At 37.1% G+C, this 17,378-nt stretch overlaps 1 protein-coding gene and 1 long non-coding RNA gene across 4 annotated transcripts in view; one reads left to right on the top strand and one right to left on the bottom strand.

Moving 5' to 3' along the window:
• Positions 1 to 17,378, top strand: part of LOC105468888 (uncharacterized) — a 248,477-nt gene that overhangs the window by 23,544 nt on the left and 207,555 nt on the right. For 2 of the 3 annotated variants that reach the window (XR_979694.3, XR_979692.3), the window contains exon 4: positions 3,691 to 3,778. This is a non-coding gene — a long non-coding RNA (uncharacterized lncRNA). Of the gene's footprint in view, positions 1 to 3,690; positions 3,779 to 6,248; positions 6,327 to 17,378 lie in introns of all 3 variants that reach the window. The other variant, XR_011610973.1, reaches the window with a different exon arrangement.
• The window catches only part of LOC105468887 (RAB38, member RAS oncogene family), a 71,563-nt gene that overhangs the window by 15,227 nt on the left and 38,958 nt on the right, over positions 1 to 17,378 (bottom strand). The gene's annotated exons all lie outside the window — the stretch shown is intronic.

Raw genomic sequence — 17,378 nt, forward strand, 5'->3', positions numbered from 1 at the left:
TAGAATATTATGTATAAATTATAACTTCTCAATCTTGGCTGTATATTCATATCCCTTGTAGAGTTAAAACAAATATGTTACCAGGGCCCTCGTTCCAGACATTGATCTAATTGGTCTGACATGGAGCCCCAGCATGAGCATTAAAAAAAAAAAAAAATTCCCAGTTAGGCACTGTGATGGGATCCATACTCCTAACCTCTGCCTCACACAATATTCCCATATAACAAATCTGCACATGTACCCTTGTATCTAAAAGTTGAAATTTAAACACATTTAATTTAAAAAATACAATTGTTCATAATTTTTTAAAAAGATTCTCCACTTAAAAATGTGCAGCCAATTTTGAGACACACTCATATAATTAAGAATGTCTTTAAAGACACTGTCCTTTTTATTCCAATTGTAAACTTTCTGGAAATATGATTTAATATAATCACTCTAAGCCACAGTGATTTTGATCTTTCAGTGGAGGAAGGCACCTAAACTAACCATCAGAGGTCCTGGGTACTTGTCAGTTTTTTAATTAGCTCTTCAGAACATCTGTCTTGTGGCAAAGTATTTAATATTTGGCCCCCAGCACCAGAGAGCCAAAAACAAAAAGAAAACCCTAGCAGAAAATTTTCACATCAGCCTAGTTAGAAGCTGGCAAAGAATTCATCCTCCCATAATCTTTCCAAATACATCAACCTCAAACAAAACACCAACTGTACCCGAGACTCCAAGGTTAGGGCATTAAATTCCTCAGCCCTGTGAAATTTTAATTAGAGCAGATGGCCTGCTGGATAATAACACCACTGTAAAAAGTATTACACAAAACAGGGGTTTAAAAATCCTTTCTCTGAGAAGATATAGCACTTGTTTATTGAGCACATAAGTGGCAAAGATTTTGCCAGCTTTCTGTTAATCGTCATTAATACCTAACATGGGTGCTAGTGTAGTGGACACCTGTATTTTTGTCTGTTAAGCACTTCTGTCCTCCCTCGTCCCTCATATCAACCTCCCATTTCCTTTGGGTACCTGCTTTCCCCCACTGCAATCATGAGCTTCTACTGGGGCTCCCCTAAACTGACCTTATGTTTCAGACACTATTTTCAGAATATGGCATTTCACGTAATCACCACAATAATTCCGAGGTGGGAGCTCCGCTCTCCTTTAACAGATGACAAAAGTGAAGTCCAGAGAATGATGTGTGCAAGGTCTCAGGGATAGGAAAGGTCAGAACCTGGCTTCTGCCTGTATTTTCTCTTTATCTTCTCCTTGCGATCTTCTTCGAGTCTATGGCCTACATTTTCTTAGTGCCCAAGCCAATGTTTATTTGAATCCAAAACCCACAGTTTTGCACTTTGCCATGGTATCTCCATGAAGAGAAGGCATACACGGTCAGTGTGACACAGAGAAGCCAGGTCTCAATGATGCCCTGTTGTATGAAAGTTACCAGAGTTTGGTCTAACAGGCATTGGGAAGGACAGACTGAACCATATTATCACTTATTTTAACACAGGACAGAGTCACATTGTCAGCATGGAGAAATGGGGTATAAAGAAAAGTTTACAAAGGCAGCTCCAAAGATTGTGTCCCTCTGACAATGCGTCCCTCATCCCCACCATGGCCTTACTTCAGCCTCTGTCCTTTATTCTTTAGGTACCAAAGTGTATTTCAAATTTTTCGTGCCTTCTTTCTGTAGCTCTAGGGCCTTATACCTCCTAGGTCTCCCCGCTTACATACCAAGAGATCTCCCTCCCATCATCCTAGCTACCTCTGTTGCTCTGTTTCAGCCGTGAAACATCCCCAAGCTCACAGAGAATCACCAAATGTTAAAGTGGAGGGGAACTTAGGTATCACTAATTCGTTCTGCTTTCTCCAACACATCAGGAAATTAAGGCAAAGAGAGGGAAAGTGACCTGCCTAGCATCACACAGGCTGCTGAACCTCACAGGGAACATGCTATTATAGAATGCACCTCACCTCTTAGCTCTGGCTGCCTGCATACCTCCTTGTTTCTGGAAATATCTCTACTGAATAGCCTTTTCTTAGCACTGTGAAACGTTATCTTTAGTATTCCCCGGTACTTCGTACCCACCTCCATTGACACCACTATATCCTAACTGCGTGTTGCCTGTGTCCTTGAAAACAAGGATTATATTTTATTATATTTGTATTCCTAGATCCAAGCACAGTGCCTAATGCATGTGAGGTATCTAAACAATAATATTACCAAAAATAACTGATGCCTATGGATAACTTATTACTAAGTTTTGTACCACAAAACCAGGTGAGGAAACAGAGGTATGGAGAAATTAAATAACTTTCACAGGGTCACACAGCCAGCAAGTCAAACTTTTGGCACCGGGTTTTGCAGCCCATGTTCAGACACTCATAATTCAATCCCTGAAAGTTCCACAACTGTCAAATAGCAAAGCCAGACTCAAGAACAGAGCCCCTGCTCTTAACCCACTACTCCCTACAAATGTTTGTTGAAGGAATGAGGACCCAAGTTTTCTGTTTTTGACTACTGCTTCTTTCTAAATCACAAAAGTTATGAACAAACCATCCACAATGCGTTACATGTGGCCCGCAGTTATTAATTGATCCATTTATTTATTTATTTTTATGCGTAAATGTCTGTAAATGTGCATTTCTCTTAAGTTCCTGGCCCCTAAAAATAATCTGAGTTCAACATCCTTGCCTTTTCTGCACTAGACCCCAAAACCTTAATACTAGGCAGATACAGTTCTTGAGTCTTTTTGACAGTTTATTATTCCTGATACATTTTCCAAATCCAATATATAATGTATGACTTACCACTAATTGCCATTAAGAACCAGGATATTCATAGATATTGCCTCTATTAACATTTTGTTTTTAATTCAGTAAGATTTTAATTGTTCTCACTGTGAGTCTTTTACTGAAACAGTGCTGGGGTACCCAATAATCAGTCTTGAAAAGAAAGAATAAAGATAAGCATGAAGACTATTGTTTAGCCAGACTTAACAAATCCTATTCATGAAATACAGCAGCCTTTAGTTAAAATACTTTCTCATTAATCAGCTTGAAACGATAAATGGTCAACCAGATACAAAATATTAATTGTAATAATTGCTAACAATTATCAAACACTTTATTATTGAACACTTAGGCACCATGCCATGTATGTTACATACATGATCTCATTTAACCCTTACTACACCCTGAGAGGTGGATAAACTATTAACTCTGTTTTACAGATGAGGAGACTGAGACACATATAGGATAAACTACTTAGCCACGGTATTTCCTAGACTTATTCAATTCAAAGTGTTATTTATTGAGGGCTATCTATGGTAGAAATGACAGAAATTGTGTTTCACAATTTACTTTTATGATAATTAAATGCTTTTATTCTGGTACCTCTGTGTGCCAAGACTGAGGAATGAGACTGAAACATCATTGTCCTAAGAAACAGTAGAATAAAATGGAAAGAGAAAGCATGTTGGAGTCAAGCTTTAAAACTTGGTTTTACCACTTACTGTTAAATAAAGGACAAGTGAAAAGCCTGAGCCTTTACTCCTTAATTTAAAAATGAGGCCAATCATCACTATATTTCATGAGATTCTTGTTAGAGTTAAATGATATACACAGATGAAATATCTAAACATTACATAGTTGGTCCTCCAATGAATACAATCTCCTGCCTCCTTCTTCTTCCTTCAGGTCATTCTTCAGTGATACCTCCCATGGAAAATCTCCCCTGAGTCCCCCAGGCTGAGCAGGAATCTCTCTATTCTGGCACTTATCACTGGTCAGTATGTAATGCTTTGTTTGTGTATCCTCTACTGGACTGGGAGCTTCCAGGAGTTTCATTGCCCCATCCTGGTGTCTAGCACAGTGCCTGCAAACAGTAGGCACTCAGAAGACATACAGACTAAGCGAATGACTGATGAATAAATGAATGAACAAGGACTTTAGAAGAGTGACAAGTTCAACTTTCACTGAAAATAATTTTAGATGTGGGTGATTTCTGTAGAAAGTAAAAAAGAAAACATGTTCACAAGAAAATTTACTTTACAGGTCCAGCTGCCTGTCCTTATTTTGCTTTCCACTTATTATTTGATACCATTCCTTTAGGTGAAATGGAAGGAAGACTGAATAAACCAGTTTATAAAAGTTGAGCTGAACTACTGTAGGCTTTGCAGGAAAGCAGACATAGGTTGGAGTCTTAATTTTGTTCTTTTAAAAATGTTCTTTATATTCTGTTGCTCCACAAGTGATTTCAGTGCTATTTAATAACTAAATGTACTTAGGCAAAATATTTAATTTTCTTTGGCCTTACCTATAAGGCAGAGATAATACCCATATGGCAGAATTATGAGAATTAGGAATATTTTACTAGGGGCAAAGGTAGAAGTTGAGTAATATTATGTATTTTTGTGACTACATAGTACATATAATTATTTTAACATCATCTTCCTCACTTAAGAACTTTTATGGATAAGAGCCAATTCTAGCTTAAAAAATTCATTTCTCTCTCAAACTAGAGAGTTAATTTTTTTCTTATATATGATTCTTATGCCCTAGCCCTTAACTCTTTAGTAGAGAGTTTGAAGCTCTTGCTTCTCCAGATAGCATAAATGAAACTATTTCTGCCAGCATTGTTAGAATAATGTTACCTTGGGTGAAAACAAATAGGAAGAAGAACTATGTGTAAAAATGGATGTGTTGGTAAAGCTAAAGAAATTAATATTTTAATCACTTTTTTATTTGGAGTGTCAATGATACCAGCTAACTACCAAAATGCTGGCCTCAACCATAGAACCTGTCGACCCAACCCTCACAAATTCCTGAGGTCTAACTCCTAAATTCCATAGTCAGATAACAACTCATTCTTAGCCTGGGTAACCTCCCTGAGGCAGCACTTAGAATATGTTATATAATTTTCTACTTTCAGATATGGAATAAAACATTATTTTTCTTCATTCCACAAACTTGTAATTGAAAATTAAAAAGAGGAGATACATCAATTTGAAGCTCTTATGTAATAGTTGAAATATCATGTAACTAGATGCAATAATTTATTATTCAGCAAATGATCATTGAGCATTTTTCATGGACCAGGCACTATTCATCAAAGGCTTTACACTCCATGCTTTAATTTGCTATGCAGTCAGTTATGTGATTGTCTTGTTAGTCCAGGGCTCTTCAACTTCTGCTTAGAGATGATGATGGACATGACATGCTCTCTTCACACAGTCACTGTAACATTTTACCCCAGTTCATGTCCTGTGTAGTCTTCTCTCTGATCACATGCCTTTAGTTTCTTCTCTCTCATTACAATCATCCTCCATATTCCTTCCAGATTGTCTCTTAACTACTCCTATTAAAGTGTAAGTGTAATTACATTCATACTTCATCCAAAAAATACCTTGTGGGCTCACATTACCTACTCAGAATAAGTTCAGACCACAAAACTGACGCCCAACCAACATGGCTAAAACTGAACTCCCCTGTTTCATCTCTACTAGACTGCAACTGAACTAGACCATAAACCCTTCCCTCAATGTGTTCTTTGCTTGAGTTAGTCTTATTCCCATCTCTATCTGTAGATCCCCTGCCCCTCCAGAACAAACATAACTTTTTTGGAAGTATTTAGCTGCCAACATCTAACTGACTGACATTCTGCTTTGAATTTCTGGATGAAGTTCAATTACATCCTCTAGCTTCAGAATTGTCTGGTATCTTGAATTTTTATTATTTGTCTCTATTTATTTAATGTGAAGGGAAAAGGTGCCATAGAAAGACTCAGAACTATCTCAGCTCTGCCAATTGCCACTCGTGTAACCTCCAGGAAGTCACCATAACCTCTCTCTCAGCCTGTTTCTTTATCTATAATCTATGATGAAAATAATGCCAACTTCATGAGGTTATTGAGGATGTGTATAAAGTGAGAGGAGATACATGAAAGAACTTAGCAATAGTGCTGGCATGCAACAGGCACTGAAAATAAAACACCTGGAAAATAATACAACACTGCCCAAGTATTATTGTTAAGTCATATATGAGACTGGAGGGGCAAACAAACTTCTTCATTAAAGTATTTCAAAGTGGGTTCTGATGTTTCATAGTATGCTTTGGGAAAAAAGTCATCTATGGTTAAATGATTTCAGATGTTAAGTTAAAAATAATACAAAAGTGTTTCTTAATCATAGGATTTCTCAGAGTCTTTTAGAAGATCATGGAATGTGCCATGTGTTCAATTTTTTTATATTAAACAGAAAAGCAGTTTCTCATTCTGAGTTGGAAGGCATGAGGGGAACTAAAGCACCATAATGAACTGGGAGCAGAGGGGAAAGGTGTGTATGAATTATGTGTAAATGGAAATAAGGCAGATTCAAGTTGGGATAGGAGAACAGACTTTCTGTTTCTTCCTCCCATCTCAAAGAAGGGAACGATTGTGCAGTAGTCATAAAGTTACCTGACTACAGAACTCTTATCTAATAGTATATCTCAGAGGGCTAGTCTTCCTCTTCACACAGTTTGACAACTACTGATCTGGAAATAGTGGTGGTATATGTGGGAGTGGTTGAGGGTAGAGGGGTTTGTGGATAGAGACATTCATTAACGGATTTTGTATAACCCTGTGTGTTTTTTATACCCTCACCTAAGTAGTGCTACCCCCATTTTTACCTTTCTCTATTTTTCCTGAGACTAGCCCAAATTGAAATACATGTGTTTTTTAAAATATGATTTTAACAGAGTAGATGATATAACACAAAGTTGGAAACAATGGATCTGATTGGTTATGATAAGGTATTATCCTCTCTGACAGACCAATGCTCCCCAATCCAGAACCCTAGCAAGGTAGGGTTAGCTCCATCTCCTAGGTGGCTCCTAACAGTCCCCTATAGTATCTACGGTCACATACATGTACAATTGCTTTTTAAAATTTACCTTCTCTCTAGATAATAAACTTCTTGAGAGCAGAAGTGACACACACTTGGAGTGTCTCTCTTGACAGCAGCTATCATAGAGTGTTGGCATGTAGTGCTGACAATGTAATTTATGAATGAACTGTTCTGTAAAAGGGAAAGAAAAATGAGCTGATTCAAATTTAAAAAGCACAAAAGAAATTGTGATTTCTCTATGCCGATATCCATTACATTGAATCTCTTTATACTCAGGATAGCTTAGGACAGGGAATTAGGAGACTTGAGTCTTAGGCCTGATGTTGCTACAAACTATCTTGGTCACTATGGGCAGGTCAAGTCCTCTCTCTGGCATCCGTTTCACCAGCTGTGAAGGGAGATAATTTATATTCTCCCTTTTTCCAAACAGAATTGAAGGTGACTCCTGAGACTATCTCAAGCTCTTGACTAATGTAGTTAAACTTGTGGGAGAGCTGAGAATAATGCTCCCTTAATGGGAAAGATTTCTCAAATTGAGAGTTTAAATATAAGGCATTTGTTAAACAATCATTATCTAGAGCAAGTGCACTCTATCAACTTGATTAGCCATTAAGTTATTGGTTGCAAAAATCAGAAACCCATTGAATCACCTAGGCCATCTGGAGGGTAGTTCCCAGGAATAACAGAATTGCTGAAAGACTCTGGCTACTCCAGGAACTTTAGAAAATAAAATTAATCTCCCAAATACCATCAGATCACCTTAATTTTTCCTATCTGCCCTCAGGTTTTTACAAATAAAGAAGTCAGAGCTTCTGGGTTCATATGCTCATAGTTTTGCCACTAAAGAGAAAAGGCTTCCTACCCTCAACTTCAGTTAGAGAAATCTTGAGGAAGGACTCTGATGACTTTAGCTTCAGGCACATGTTCATACTCAAGACAAGAACAACTCCAAGTCCCAGAGACCACAAGTGGATTCACTTGGATCATGTGGACACTATTGGTCAGTTACCGTGACTTGAGAGACACAGTATGTAGAAGTGGCAACTTCTACTGGGAAAACTTGTAGCGGGAGAGGAAGAGGAATGGTTGGGAGGAGGAGCTCAAACCTGGCATGGCTCAATGATTTTGAATCTGGAAACCCTCAGTTGTATTTACTGTATCACTATATGGACAGTTGTATATCTATACCAATGTAGATGTATGCATTTACATTTTAGGTAAACATAAGCAATGCATAATTTTAAAAAGGAATAGAAAATATTTTTCCATAAACTTACACATTATCAAACAGATCAAATCTAGTGGCACCTGAGTGCCTTAACATATACAGAATAAGTAGACAATTGAGGCTATTATATTGGACATGCAAAAAAGCAAGATAAGGAAAGTAGAGTTGAAACATAAATGACCTGAAGAAAGGCACCTCTCATCAGAAAGGTATAAAGTAGTTGCTCAATAAATTTGAGAGAAAAGAAAAGGAAAAAGAAATAAAGGAAATTTCTTATCGTTTAAGAACTGGCTGGGCACGGTGGCTCACACCTATAATCCCAACACTTTGGGAGACTGAGGTGGATGGACCACTTGAGGTCAGGAGTTTGAGATCAGCCTGGCCAACATGGTGAAACTCTTATCTCTACTAAAAATACAAAAATTAGCTGGGCATGGTGGCATGTACGTGTAATCCTAGCTATTCAGGAGGCCAAGGCACGAGAATTGCTTGAACCCAGGAGGTGGAGGAATTGCAGTGAGCCGAGATCACACCACTAAACTCCAGTCTGGGAGACAGAGTGAGACTCAATCTCAAAAAAACAAAAACAAAAACAAAAAAGAACTAACCCCAGTTCTGATTTTGTGGTTGTTTTTATGGAATCCACTGATGCAAATAGATTCAAAAAGACAATACCTTTGCCAGAGTAAAGATGTTTTTGCTTCAACTGTGAACTTTAAAAATGTTAATTTTGTTGCTGAGAACCACTTATGATATATTACATGCTTTCTTGCATTATAAAACATTATTCAGAAGACAATATGGCTCTTCTCACACATCCTGGGTACCTTTTATTTTTTTCTCTTTTGCCTCTAGTTGTTATTATGTATATGTAATTATAGGTCTATAACTAATGAGCCAATTCTATAAGCTGACATTTTAAGGACAAATATGGCTTAAAATGAATAAGATGGAGTTATTTTTCATAAACACATACACACATATTTCTCTTTTTTTTTTTTTTTTTTTGGTTTGAGACGGAGTCTCGCTCTGTCGCCCAGGCTGGAGTGCAGTGGCCGGACCTCAGCTCACTGCAAGCTCCGCCTCCCGGGTTTACACCATTCTCCTGCCTCAGCCTCCCGAGTAGCTGGGACTACAGGCGCCCGCCACCTTGCCCGGCTAGTTTTTTGTATTTTTTTTAGTAGAGACGGGGTTTCACCGTGTTAGCCAGGATGGTCTCGATCACCTGACCTCGTGATCCGCCCGTCTCGGCCTCCCAAAGTGCTGGGATTATAGGCTTGAGCCACCGCGCCCGGCCACACATATTTCTTATAGAATGAAACAGAACAAAAATAATGACAGTTAAATGAATTAGTGGTTTGATCACAAATAATTTTAATCTTATATTTTATAATTGTGATCCTTTTCTAAGTTCTCTATAACGTGCATATGCAATTCTAATATTCATATTCAAAGGTGTTGAATAAAAAAATAACAGCAATAAATTTTGAACCAAGGATAGCATAGGAAGTTCTAATATCTTTATTTTGCCTTTGAAGCCCAGAAAATAGGAAAGGAGCAGCACATTTGGAAATATTCCAAAAACTGGAAATAGAAATATCTAACAATGAATGGAAAACTATGTAGGTTATTCTCACAGATGGGAAACAGTCCATAAAATTGAGTGTGGAAAATAAATAAGGACAGGAAGCTCAGAAACAGAAATTCTAACTATACAATCATGAGTAATCCAAGGAAGAAGAAAAAGGAAATTCATCTAAAAGAAGCTAGTTTGACTACAGGAACATCTCAGGTAAAATCAAGTTTAAAAATAACATGTACAAAAGACAGAAGGAGAAGGGAAGTGAATGCAGAACAGATTCGAGTAGTGCCTGAACTATCCACATGGGCTCAGGAAGCTAAAATGAAGTTTAAGGACAAACTTGAAGAAAATACTAAACGCAGAAAAAGACTGTTTTGGAGTTTATTCAGAGCAAAAGTATTATCACTGAAGAGACGGACTAACACTACAAGTCTAGAAGACGACACAGAGAATGGAGACCTGAACACAATAAACTAACTTCATTTTCTTCCATAGTAAGGATTTCAGACTGAGCAATCAGGAGACTGCTTTGCACATCTGATCTTTAGTATAACGCCCCTCTTAATGTCCCTGCTGACAAGGTGACTATGGGTTGGTTCCAAAGTAAAATGGCTAGATATTTATGGGCTCAAACTGTGCCTGAAGACTATTAATTATTTAATTACATTAAATAAGAATAGCTTCTCAGGTGGTAGTATAGGGCTCAAACCCCTGTCCAGAAGTATCCTCATTTTTATCAGAAGATTGGATGAAGTCATAAAAGGCATACTTATCAAATTTTTGTTAGACCCAAAGGCAAGAAGTGAAACTGACATGAGGGATGAAATTAGAATTTTAGAATGTTCTCAGAGTGATGACTACTTCAGTTCATTGTTGGTAAGTATAAATTAGCTCATCGTTTTTGAAAATCTATGAAAATATGTGACAAGAACATAAAAATGTCCATTCCCTTTGATCTAGTAAATGTAAGAATAAGCCTTAATAAAATAATCTTAAATATATAAAAAAATTCATGTACAAAATACTCATCTTTACATTATTAAAATAGTAAAAACTAAAAATGTATTATAAGAAAAGGACAGTTAAAGATAGGGGATATTATGAATATCCTTATAATATGGTATTGTTCAGTTATTAAAAATTATATTTATAAATAGTTCACTATATAAATCCTTATAGTACATTTTTAATGTACTTAATTATATCATATTGTGTGCAATATGATATTCATTGTCAAGTATGACAATGTTAGCAGTGATTCATCCTGTGTAGGAATTTCTGTGTGATTTTTTTTCCATTATTAATTTCCATTTTTCCTAAACAAAACAAATTTATTTTCTCTACTTTGGCATTTCAATTTTTACCCTGGCTATCAATATGCAGTATCTCCTTTTCCTTTTTAACAGAATGCTGATTTTTGCATAGGTAGCTAAAATTTTATTTCCCTGGCTTCCTTGTGCTAATTGCAGTTATGACTAATGAAATGTAAACAAAGTCTACTAAGTGGGGTTTCCGATAAAACTATCAATTTCTGAACTTTAATCTATGGCCATACCACTTTGAACGTGCTTGATCTCATCTGATTTCTAAACTTAAAAAGAGGGGCAGGCAGAGTTAGTTGTTACATGCCTTTTACTCTTAACCTTTCCAGGTTATTTAATCCTGCCTAGAAACTAATACGACAGGCAGAATTCTAATTCTAATGTTCCCAAGATAGTATGGCATAGTCAGTCCCTTGATGAGGCTACCTTCCATAAGATTTCATTGTAGCAAACTAGAGACAGATTCTCTTTCTAATCTTGAAGAGGTAAGCTGCCATGCTGTAAAAAGGCCACATGGTTAAGAACTCAGATCAGCCTCTAGGAGCTGAGAACAACACCCAGGCAACAGCCAACAAGAAAACAGAAACCTTAGTCCTACAACCACAAGGAACTGAGTTCTGCCAACAACCTGAATGAGCATGGAAGAGGATCCCAAGGTTTAGATGAGAACATAGCTATGGCCAGCATCTTGGTTTTAGCATGATGAGAATCTGAGTAGAGGACTCAACCAACCTGTGCTAGGACTACTGACCCATGGAAACTGTGAAATCATAAATGTGTGTTATTTTAAGCTGCCAAGTTTATGGAACTGTATTACACTGGAAAAGAAAACAGAAACAAATACCCTCATCTTATAACAATGAGGGAGAAAGTCATGTGCTGAGGCTGGTGATCCAGGAAGTTGAGCCCTTTATGATGTCCTTGAACTGCAGCTCCAGTCCTGGGTACATACCTCAAGACTTGTTTCATGTTATAAATGAGCTCTTCTTTGGTTAAGTCACTCTTTTTAGGGTCTCTTTCAAATGTAGATGAACACAACTCTAACTGAAATAGATGTTTTACCTTTGTTTTTTTTTGTTTTTTTTGTTTTTTTTTTGAGACAGAGTTTCACTCTCGTTGGCCAGGCTGGAGTGCAATGGCGCAATCTCGCCTCACCACAACCTCTGCATCCCAGGTTCAAGCGTTTCTCCTGCCTCAGCCTCACAAGTAGCTGGGATTACAGGCATGCGCCACCATGCCTGGCTAATTTTTTGTATTTTTAGTACAGATGGGGTTTCTCCATATTGGTCAGACTGGTCTTGAACTCCCAACCTCAGGTGATCCGCCTGCCTTGCCTCCCAAAGTGCTGGGATTACAGGCATGTGCCACTACACCCAGGCTAGATGTTTTACTTTCAAGGGTAAAAATAATAGATTAAAAATGAAATTGGAATTGTAGATTGAAACCACAGAATAATATTTAATAGATATTAATAATAAAATTCTACATGTGCATTCAAGTCAATAGTTTAAATGCACAAGATTTCATTTGACAGCATATTATTTAGAAAAATAAGGGATTTTTAGTTGACCATACGTACAACATGTCTCTAACAGTTTGATACAGCTGTTGAAAATAAATTAATGTAGTGAACTACTACATACAATAGAAATATTGTGGCCCAGGAAAGGTAGCTTAGAGTCCCATTATCCCATGCTCTGTTCAGTCTATATCTAGTATATTGTCAACAGATCTGACCACTCCACTTAAACTGGCATACGGACAGATTACAGTGTCCAAGTAAGACAACCAGAATGGTAAGGGTTCCTAAAGCCAATTCACTTGAACAACAGCAGGACGTCTTAATAAACAAGTCTTACCAAAGAGTGAAAAGTCATTCTGTGCCAGGAATTTATGAGAGCCAAATAAGAAAATAAATGTTAGAAACTTTCAAAATTTGAAAGTTTTATACGAATGTTATATATTAACGTTTTGAACATTCTTGGCAAGTAACAAAAGCTGACTTTCAATCTAGATGATGAACTCATTTACAAAGTTTCTGAATATTTTGGCCCTTTTGTAGACCTAAAATTTAGGCTTGCTACTATGCTCTTTAAGTCAGATTTAAAAAATCTCTAACTACTATAAAATCTGGTCAAAGTTTGCTCCTATTACACCCTAGACACCTCTGACCCATGCTAGACCTCCCAGTGACTTAAAAGAAAATACACTGTTGACAGAATAGAGGGGGATAATCATTTAATAACCTTATTTTCCTACTTTAACTTTTAGACCCACCAACTAGCAGAAACACAGTAAGTGAATGTAAGTTTTGATTATTTAAAAAGAGAACCAATGATGTATAATCTGACTTTTTTCTTGTCCAAAATCTTCCCAGTTTACTACTCAGAAGAATAGCATAGAGAAAAAAAGTGAAAAGTCCGGCTACTCAAAAGTAATCTTATTAGGGCTGTCTACTGAGGAGAGTCCACTGAGTTCTAGTCTTGGCTATTCTGAAAAACACCTACACTACCTCTATTACTTCCCCTCTCTGGGGCCTCATTTCTTCATCTAAATGTAGGAATGCCAAGATATTAGTCCTTGGTCCTTTTTTCTTTTCTATCTATATTCGTTCTCAAGGTAATCTCATTCCCAAGGGATCTTTATATATTACCTATATATTCACAACAACCAAACATATCTGCAGCCTGGACTTTTATCCTGAACTGCAGAATCATACATAACTACTTACTTTACATCTGCTCTTACATGTATAGTAATCTTTTAGACTTTAACATACAAAAAAATGAATCTTGATATCTCTTCCCATTGATCCCTCTGTATCTCATGACCCCATTCAAAAACTGCCAACTCTATTATTATTATTTATTTTTGAGATAGAGTCTTGCTCTGTCACCTAGGCTGAAGTACAGTGGCACAATCTAGGCTCACTGCAACCTCCCCCTCCTGGGTTCAAGCGATTCTTGTGACTCAGCCTCCTGAATAGCAGGGATTACAGGTGTCTGCTACCATGCCTGGTTAATTTTTTCTATTTTTAGTAGAAATGGGGTTTCTCCATGTTGGCCAGGCTGGTTGCAAACTCCTGACCTTAAGTGATCCCCTCACCTCGGCTTCCCAAAGTGCTGGGATTACAGGTGTGAACCACCTCACCTGGCCGCCAATTCTGTTCTTACAGTTGCTTAGGCCAAAAACTGTTTAGATATCCTTAAGTCCTCCCTTTCTGTCATTACCTTTACTTAAATTGCAAATAAATCCTGTGTCTGATGAACATTCATAAATACAATGTAGAATTTGAGTATTTCTCACTATTCTTTCTTAGATATTGCAATAGCATCCCAGCTGATCTCCTGCTTCCAACCTTTCTCACTATAATTCAGGTTCAACAAAACCACTGCAATGATCCTTTAGATCAAATCATATTACATCTCTGATCAAACCCAATGGCTTCTTGCACAGAAAATTCTCTCTCACAGAAAAATCCAAAGTTCTTACAATTATCTAAAAACTCAACAGAACGACATCAGCTCTCTGACCTCATCTCTATCACTCTGCTCACTCTGCTCCATCTTCACTGGTTGCCTTGCTGTTCCAAAAATACAGCTGTCAGTTCCTGCCAGAGTGCCTCTGCTCATGCTATACCCACTTCCTCAATCATTTTCTTTCCGTGAATTTATATGGCTCAATAGTGCTCATCTTTCAAATATTTAACTTAAAAATCAACAACAACAACAAAAAAAACACCCTCTTGTGTGTTTTTGTTTTTCCCTCTGTGACCAGGGAAGGTTTCATCCTTTAGACATCCGCGCCTGTCTAAAACTGCTTTCTTCTCTTTGTACTCCTCCCTATATCCCACATTTTACATATGCCACACAAGCTCCCCTGCGTTCATGTTCTGCTTAGCACTTATCTCCACCTGACAAACTATATATTATGCTTATTTCCATTTTATAACCTGTCTTTACTCACTATAATGCAAGTTCCAAGGTGAGAGGGATTTTATCTATTTTGTCCACTGGTATAGCCCTAATGCCTAAAATAGTACCTGTAACATAGAGGTGCTCAATGATTACTTGAAGAATAAATGAATAAATAAAACCATAAAATAAGTACTTAGACCACAGGTTAATTTAAAGTGTTCGCCAAATCTAATATTCTTGTGTTTCCATGCAAATGGTAGAAGAAGATATATTATGCTACTTTGGGGGTTAAATATGGGTTTCAACTACTGTGGTAATGCTAGATCTCTTTTGACTCTGATAGTTTGCATTTACTGCTCATGACTATGCTTCTTTGCAAAAATCTGAAACACAGAAACTAAACTTATAACCAGATGACACAGAAGGTGATAACAGTCTTCCAAAGAAACTCTTCCTTTTTAAAGAGACTCATTCAGGAAGAGCAACCAGAACGAGCCTTTTGGGATGGTATTTAAAAATGAGATTTACAACATAATGTTTCAGAAACATATAGTATCCTGGCATCTCAATGCTGTCATTCCTCTTTCATTTTGAGAACCCCAGGAGAAATGAAAGCTAAATAATTTGCCTTCCAGCTAATCAACAATTTTTCTTACACTAGAAAATTCAAAGTGACCAGGAATTTCCAGAGCAAGCTTTGACAAGCAAAATTATTCTCAGAAAGTGACTCCACTTCATTTAGTTCAAGGAAATGGATTTACAAATCTTAAACATTCATCATTGGCTTTTCTACATTATCCCTAGGGCGATTTCATCACTATAGGATATCTCTGGACACCACAGGCTAATCCAGCCTTTGAGCACTCCTAGCATGTTAGGTCCACAGACAGGCTACAGAGGAGTTGCTGCTGCTCCTCACTTTTGTTTAATGGGATATTGATTTTCCCCCAATCTCAGCAGGCCTTCTCAAGAAATCAATACCTCGGTAGCAGTGAAGTAGATGGTGATGAAACAGAAGGCCTTGGGAGGGTAGGACTGTCATCCACAAATCTAAGGGTGCTTCAAATGTGGCAAACAAGACACATCAAAGGCGGCAAAGGACCACAAAACAAAGGTCAGACAAAATCAATACTAAAAAAGCAAAGTAACAGAGAAGGAGAGGGCAAACATATCTTAGTAACATAACCCTTTCTAAAACAAGGAAGCCACTCTGCCCAGGGTTGAAGATCAAGAAAGTTAACATTGGTTCTGACAGAAGAGACAGTGCCTTTGTCTACTGGTTTTCTTTTAGAAGTAGAAAGCTGGAAAGAATGAGAACATGAGCATCAGCATTCAAAGGATTTGCACATTTTTAGAAATCTAAAAGTAATAGAGAAGTAATAATAGGTTTAACAGGGTGTAGATAGCATGGTCTAAAGGGTGTGTAGAGGGAGATATGGAAAATAGTAGGACTAATTAATTACCTCAAAATCCAAGAACCTCAACACTTACTTAGTAATTGTAGTTGAAATCAAGGAGACTGGTTGAAAGTCCAAATGGGGACATCAACCCTGTCCCTTCTCCATTCTTCCATATAGGATACCAGCAGTCAGACATTTACACCACAAGTCAAATTCTGGTGTATCTTCTGAACAAACTAAAGAAAGGAGACTTGAAACTCAAGAGATACCAACTAGCATGCCCCTGTAGGTGGTATGGAGATGGAAAAAATAATCAACTAAAAGTGTGCAAATATGGCAGCAATATATACGTCTTCCCTCTACTAAGAACTCTGACATCTTCACCCTTAGTGCGAAAGAAGAGTTTTTCTATAGAGAAAAGACCTTCAACAACTGACATGCAGTCCCCAGTGAAAACCAACCTAAAGCAAAACCCACAAATCAACAATCACCATAGCCACTATTCAACAAGCCTTAGACACACAGAGCTCAGTATCTGCTTCTGATGGTCTTGCTCTCAAAATTTTTAAAGGGGACCATCAACATAAAATAGAAAAACAAAAGTGGACTGAAAAAATAATTCTAATGAAACAGACAATGCAAAAATCAGAAAAAACTGCAGAAAAATCAGTATCTTCACCAATATAATCAACTATTACATTCTTAAGATAGAATTTTTGAAAAAGAATAATCAGGATAAGATTGAGTTATTTAAAATTAAAATTATGATTGCTGAAATTAAAAAGTATAATAAAAGACTGGAAAATTGCAGCAAACTAGTAAACAGAATAAAACAAAAATAGCTAAAGTGCTGAAAATATGTGAAATAATCATAGGCTCGTAGACTTATTAGTTCGGCTTACACCAAACTAGGAGTTTCATAAGTAAAGAACACAGAAAAAAAGGGAAAAAAATTATCAAAGAAATAACAGTTTTCAGAACATGAGTCTGTAAGTTGAAACAGCTTACAAAGGGCCCAGAACAATAAATGAACAAAGGTTTATATAGAGCA

This window comes from Macaca nemestrina, chromosome 12 (assembly GCF_043159975.1).
Source record: "Macaca nemestrina isolate mMacNem1 chromosome 12, mMacNem.hap1, whole genome shotgun sequence".
NCBI lineage: Eukaryota > Metazoa > Chordata > Mammalia > Primates > Cercopithecidae > Macaca > Macaca nemestrina.